This window comes from Suncus etruscus, chromosome 7, assembly GCF_024139225.1.
Source record: "Suncus etruscus isolate mSunEtr1 chromosome 7, mSunEtr1.pri.cur, whole genome shotgun sequence".
Lineage (NCBI taxonomy): Eukaryota > Metazoa > Chordata > Mammalia > Eulipotyphla > Soricidae > Suncus > Suncus etruscus.
In genome coordinates, this window is record NC_064854.1 from 26,843,457 (window position 1) to 26,850,936 (window position 7,480).

At 37.4% G+C, this 7,480-nt stretch overlaps 1 non-coding gene across 1 annotated transcript; it reads left to right on the forward strand.

Annotated features, from left to right (window-relative positions):
- The first annotated feature begins 5,896 nt into the window (after positions 1-5,896).
- On the forward strand, positions 5,897-6,003 carry LOC126014992 (U6 spliceosomal RNA). The gene has a single exon (XR_007497904.1). It is a non-coding gene; the product is annotated as a U6 spliceosomal RNA (small nuclear RNA).
- Positions 6,004-7,480: the final 1,477 nt, after the last annotated feature.

Here is a 7,480-nt window from a genome sequence, read left to right on the forward strand (position 1 = left end):
GCCCTGGCCTACGCACAGATTCCAAATGGTTGCTGAGCCAAATGTTTTCCTGTTGTAGGTAAGTGCGAAGATGCTTGTGTAACATGCAGGTGCAGATGCTAACAGCCAGGAGCAGATTTTTCAGGTGTTGTAGAGGTGAATGAGTATTTATTGGGTCTGGTTTGGTTTTCAAGCCCCAATGTTATTTTCCATGGTGTTTCTCTCTACTTTTCAAAATAATAAGTCTTTGAGTGGAAATTTTATCAAGGAAACAACTTTCGTCCCTGTGAAATCTCTGGAACAGACTTCCAAGAGTTTCTTTTGGTTCCTCCCACTGTCACTAGGCATTTCCACCCTATTCTATAGCATTTGAATCACAGAGCTTATATTTCTAAAATAAACTATCAAAAAAATTATAGACATATCTAAAAATGATGAAGACAAAAATAAGTGATGAGAAGGTGATGTTTAGTGAGCTTTGCTCTATGGGTAGGAAAGTTACTCCTGAGCTCAGACTTTAGAACGAGCTTTAGAATGAGCAGCTCCCTACATACACTAAGTCACTCTACTGAGCACTCCCAATGCAAACAGGCAGCCCTTGGTTATGCCAGCTCTGATGTTGGCTCTTTTTAGTCTTGGCTGAGTCTCCTGGGAAACTCAATGCCTAGAACTTTTAATCTATTAAGTTTGAACATACAATGCAAATGGCCAAAGTATTAGCAACAACAACAAAATGTTTTAAACCATCACAGGGGAGTAAATCAGGACATAGGAAACACACACCTTGATTTTTAAGGATACACAGAAGAATCCTATATAATTTTTAAGGTAATAAACACTTCAGTAAAAATTTTTTTTTGCCACATCTGGTGATGGTCAGGGTTTACTCCTGACTCTTCACTCAAGAATCACTCCTGGCAGGGTTTGGGGCACCATACGGGGTGGCCAGGGATCAAATCTAGGTTGGCAACATATAAGGCAAGCAACCTACCTGCTCACACCCCCACAAAAATAAATGTTTAAATGTTCAGGCCAACAGAAATAACTTCCTGTGACAAGTATAGAAAAACTTAAGCTACTTAGAACACAGGAAATAGAATTTTGTTTTTGGTGTCAGGCTCCTTAAGCAGTGCTGGGGTGTAGGCAGGGGGAGGTTCTAGGGTAATTTATGGTCATACTCTCACCACTGTCATTCAATATAGTATCAGAATTCCAAGCCACCATGTTTTATCAAGATAAAAAGCATTAAGATTGGAAAAAAAAAAGGGCCCGGAGAGATAGCACAGCGGCTTTGCTTTGCAAGCAGCCGATCCAGGACCAAAGGTGGTTGGTTCGAATCCCGGTGTCCCATATGGTCCCCGTGCCTGCCAGGAGCTATTTCTGAGCAGACAGCCAGGAGTAACCCCTGAGCAACGCCGGGTGTGGCCCCAAAACAAAACAAAACAAAACAAAAAAAGAAACCAATAGAGAAAATGATAGATGATATAATCAACATTGTATTTCTTTTCTTTTTTTCTTTTCTTTTTTTTTTTTGTTTTGTTTTTGGCTCACACCCGGCAGCACTCAGAGGCTACTCCTGGGTATGTGCTCAGAAATCGCCCCTGGCTTGGGGAGACCATATGGGACACCGGGGGATCGAACCGCGGTCCCTCTTACGCTAGCGCTTGCAAGGCAGACATCTTACCTCTAGCGCCACCTTCCCGGCCCCCACATTGTATTTCTTAATGAATAGTGGGGCTTTACCTTTTCAAGCTTTAAAAGCAAGATGGGACTCTTGTTGTAATAATAATAATAATAATAATATAATTACATAAATATATTATAAAGCTTAAAAATATTATACAAATGTGTTTATATTTTTAGAAATAAAATGGAAGTAATGGAAGAAACTTAAAGGTTCCTTGAAATTTATTCACTGGAATTTCCAACAAACTAGACATAATTTCTCTGTTTCTCTATTATCAGAATTATATCTCCCTTCATTAAGTTCAGGTTAAGAAAAATTGTGACGTTTTCTCATAAATAATCTGTTTTTTTCTATCTCATATCACTCCATCTTCCTCTTCAGTCTTGGCTATTCCTAATCTCTATCAACCCACATTATTGATCTTTGTATTCAAAAATTTCAACCAATACTTTTTTCATGAAGCTCGTAGCTCTTCTTATGTTCTCTCAAATGTTATGACTTGTATTTGTGTTAGGGGAGCCCCCCAAGCAAGTGTCAAGAGGCACAGAGGCCACTCCTGTCAATACTTGACAAACCAGCACTGGAGTATTAGTGTACCAGGGCATTTGCCTTGCATAAAACTAATCCATGTTTAATCCCCAGCATGCCATATGATCCCCTGAGCATTGCCAGTAGTAATTCCTGAGTGCAGAACCAGGTGTAATCACTGAGCATTGCTAAATGTGGATCCCAAAACAAAAACAAAAAAGAACAAAAAAAGTAAGAGCTGTAGGCATGATTTTTGGTAGATGAATGATCTAAAATCCGACCCTTAGCATGTAATTCTGGAGATAATGATCAGGACCTACAGAAAGATGAAATTATAGGTTCTCTCCTTTACAAGATATTTACCTAGCAAAGAACTTGGCCTTCATCTTAAGATTGAATGCAGATTCTGTAACAATGTCACCTATAGCACTGCCACCAAACTTGAAGAAATCAAAATTCAATTCATCATGAACCAGTAAGTATATAATAATAGTGAATCTTGCTTACTTTATGAAATTATTATTGTCCAAATATCTTTCTTCCATGGAGTACATATACAGTCTCTGCTAATTACTGGATGTGTTTACCAGCTGCATCTTTATTAAATAAAGAAAAACATACTAAATATGTTTACTCTGCATAAATCTTTCTCCTCCACTCCAGGCAAGCTGCAATTAACAGCCAAAGCAATATTGAAAGGGGCTTAGAAAGAACAATCAAAGATGTGTGAATTATGTGTATAACTGAGTTTAATTAAATCCCTTTGCTGAGAGAAATGGAAGAGCTCACAGTTACTCACACTTTTCAGCTGCTCATATCACATTCCCACTGGAACCCTCTGAAGAAAACTGCAAAAGAGAGAAAGAGCTCTGAGCAACCAGAGAAAGTTCAATTGTGGAACAGTCCATACTGATCCACACGTTTCCAATCCTTGGGGCCATAAGGCTATGGCACTAAAACTTAATTGCAGCTAATTAATCTAATCCACTGAATAGCAAAGTGGTCTGAGAAGACAGTTTTGTTAATCTTTTTTTTTTGTTTTTGAGCCATGTGCTGTGATGGTCAGGCCTTCCTTCTGGCTCTACCTGCTTTACTATCCCTCCAACCCCTAGAGTTAAATTCTTTTATTATTATTATTTTAAAAGATTACTTTATTTAAACACTGTGCTTTTTTTTATTTTTTTTTAACACTGTGGTTTTAAGGTTGTTCAGAATACAGGTTTTTTTTAGTTATAAAGTTGTTCATGGTTGGGTTTTAGTAGTATATATATTTTTGGATTTTTAAAAATTACTTTATGTAAACACCGATTTACAAGGTTGTTTGTAATACAATTTTTTTCAATTATGAACTTGTTCATGATTAAGTTTCAGTCATATAATGTATATCACTCAATAGTACACATTTCCTGCCACTAATGTCCCCTTCTTCTCCCCTCCCCATGCCTGCTCTCTCCTTTGCCTGCCTCTGGGTCAAATATTTTTCTTCTCTCTTTTCTCTATCTTCGTTTCTTCCCCTTTAGACACTGTGGTTTGCAATACTGCTACTGAAGAGGTATTATACATACCACTTTATCTCCTTTCAAAACCTAGTTCTTCTCCAGAGTGATCATTTCCAACTCTCCTTCTCATAGTGGTCAGTTCTCTGCCTTAATTGCACTGCCCTACTATTAGGGACAAGCTATTAGGGACTAGTTAGAGGTAGATTATTTTATTCTTTACAGGTACAACTAATTTATGTGTTTTAATTTACTGTATTTAAAGAACATGCATCACATAGTTGACCACACTACATTTGTTTCCAGATAAGGGAGAGCAAATTTATTTTAAAGGGGTCGGAGAGATAGCATGGAGGTAGGGTGTTTGCTTTGCATGCAGAAGGACAGTGGTTCAAATTCCAGCATCCCCTATGGTCCCCGAGCCTGCCAGGAGTGATTTCTGAGTGTAGAACCAGGAGTAACCCCTGAGCGCTGCTGGGTGTGACCCAAAAAACAAAAACAAAAAATTATTTAAAAAATAATAGAAAGAAAAAAATTTTAAAAAAAGAAAGAAAAAGTAAAATAAAGAAGTACAGTAACAAGCAAATTTGTGAAAATTATTCTAACTCCAATGAGGTCATTAAGGCATGGGCAGAAAGTTTAGTAAGCTCTTGTTGCTAGCTGACCATTCTGTTATTTCATTTGTTTACAAATATTAAGTGACCTCAGCTACACATTGGCATTTAAATTGGTGTGTTCCTATGGGGATGACAGCATCAAACCAATGAAGTTGTCAAGGAATTCAAAGCAATATTACTGATACTGCAGCTTTTGTGGGGTGTGTTCTCAGCTGCCTGGACTCCCAGAAGTAGTGGAATGCAGCGGGGATTGGGGGGGGAGCCTGCACTCACCCCTAAAAAGCTCTGGTGATATCAGCCCAAATACCAGCTTATCTGGAGTTTTGGTCAGATTAGTGTCTGCAGAGAAGTGGTGAAGCAAGGCCACAGGCAAAGCAGCGATTTTGGGTGATGGATAAAGCAGTCATGGCTTTGGTAAGGCAGGAACTTGGTCTGCCTTCTTCTCCTGAGATTGAGGCCCTTCAGCTGCTTGACCAATGTACCCATGATTTTCAAAGCTTGGTTTATATGTCTTTTGAGAAGAGTGAGTCTATGGAGCTAGTGTGGTGTGAACATGGCAACTAGAAGTAGATTCTTAAGCCATTTACTCATTCTTTAAGGTTGTAAAAATTCTAGACTAGTGTCACAGTATATCAATATAGAGTTAGACCATATGGGGCCGGAGAGATAGCATGAAGGTAAGGCGTTTGCCTTTTATGCAGAAGGTCATCGGTTCAAATCCCGGCGTCCCATATGGTCCCCCATGCTTGCCAGAAGCAATTTCTGAGCATGGAGCCAGGAGTAACCCCTGAGCACTGCCGGGTGAGACCCCAAAACAAAAACAAACAAACAAACAAACAAAAATATAGAGTTAGACCATTTAACAAAGCATATTCTTCATCAAGTTTGATATTAAAGTTGGTTTTTATTGTAAGTGGCCATTAAATATTAATATAAAATATTAAAATATAATAATAAAAACTAAATCAATGAACTTCCAGTATCTAGACCAACATCTGGGGAATTGAAAATGTATTACTTTTGAAGTTACGATAATAAAAGATAGAAAAAAGTAACAATCAACAACTCTACTAATGCAATAAGACAAGAAAATAAATAAAAGGTCATGAAAGGGATCTGTGCTGTTGTACAGAGCAACAGGAGGTGGGTAGAGCATTTGCCTTTTATCTGGCCAGGTTCAAACTCTGGCACTTATATGGTCCCCAAGCCATGAGAGGAGTGATGCCTGAGTGTAGAGCCAGGATTAAGACTTGAGCACACCTGGCCTGGATGTGGCTCAAAATAACAAAACAAAAACAAAGGTCTAAGGATTGAGTAGAAGACATTTCCCCCCTTTTTTGTTTTTCTGCCAGGGTTAACTTCCTGATATTGCTTTGGGTAAGTTCTTTACCTGCTATACTATCTCTCTATCTCTTTGCAGCTGACACGACATGATTGTGTAGAAAGATTCAGATATTCAACAAATAATTCAACGAATTAATGAGCATTTACTGTGAGATTGCAGGATACAAGGTTAATATATAAATGTCAATTGATTTCTCTATACCAGCAATGAGTAAATGGAATTTTTTTATTAAAAACAGAATATAGTGCTCGCTTCGGCAGCACATATACTAAAATTGGAACAATACAGAGAAGATTAGCATGGCCCCTGCGCAAGGATGACACGCAAATTCGTGAAGCGTTCCATATTTTTAAAAGTTAAATAAAATAAAAAAAAACAGAATATAATTTATATTCACCACAAAAACATACTTAGGGATAAACAACAAAATATATCCAAGATGTATATGAACTGATGAAATATGTCAAACAAGACCTGAATAAATAGATATATTTTACATACATGAGGATTTAATGTTGTTAAGATATTAATTGTTTCAAATTTGATTTATAGACTCAGTGGAATTCTAATCAAAATTCTAGCAAGTTATTTTGCAGGTAACAACAATTATTTCCTAAGTTTTTCAAAGACAAAGATCCTGAATAGGCAATGCAATATTGTAGAAAAAGACCAAAGTTAGATATTATTGTTGGCTGACACTACTTACTGCAAAAGTATGATAATCCAGTGTGATCTTGGTGAATAAATAGCCAAACTGACCAATCAAACAGAGCAGAGAATCCAGAAATAGACCCAGACAATTATTGTCAGCTGATCTTTGACAAAAAGTCAAAGGCAATTCAGTTTTTTTTTTTTTTAAGTCCTTTCACATGTTCATTATAGCACTATTCAGAATAATCAAGTTCTGGAAACAACCCAACTACCAGAGAACAGAAGAGTGGATAAAGAAAATATTACGTATACAAAGTAGACAATTGCTCACTATAAGAAAAGATGGAATTCTTCAGTTAGCAGCTATGTGAATGGAATTAGAGAACATCATGCTGAACAATGTGAGTCTGAGGGAGAGTGAAAAATACACAAATTCTCTTATAAAGAATATAAATTAAAGAAATGTAAAAAACAACCAATGGTAACTGATCCTGTGAGTCAACCTACAGAATTGAGTTGGTGAAGCATGTAAAGGGGAAACCGATGCAGGAGGGCAGGAGACCTCAAAACATTGAAGGAATAATGTTGAAATGCTGGTGGTGGCTGTAGTCTTGGGAAATTGATGCATAAAGCATTACTAGTAGTAGTATTGTAAATCATGGTATCAAATTAAAAATGGAAGCAAGATTTGAAAATAGGAAAGCGGAGCAATGATATAGAGGGGAATGCCTTGCACATCCTGACCTGGGTTAGATCATTGGCATCCCATATGATACCCTGAGCCTGCCAGAAATAATTCCTGAGCACAGAGGCAGGATTAATCCCTGAGCACTGGTGTGTATGGCCCCCAAACAGAAAACAAACAAAAAATCTAAAAATAAATGTGCAAAAAACATTTTTTTCAATAATGATATAGGAATAATCTATATGGAAAAACTAGATTCAACATAAACCTTACATCTGCCACAAAATAAATTCAAAAATAAATCATAGGGACCAGAAAGATAATACAAGAGGTAGGGAGTTTGTCGAGCATGTAGTTGATGAATCCTTGACATCCCATATGATCCCAAGCTCACCAGGAGTGCAGAGCCAAGAGTAACTCCTGAGTTCCACCAGGTGAAGTCCAGAAACAAATTATAGTGCATAAGGCAAAAAAAGTACAATTTAGTCTAGA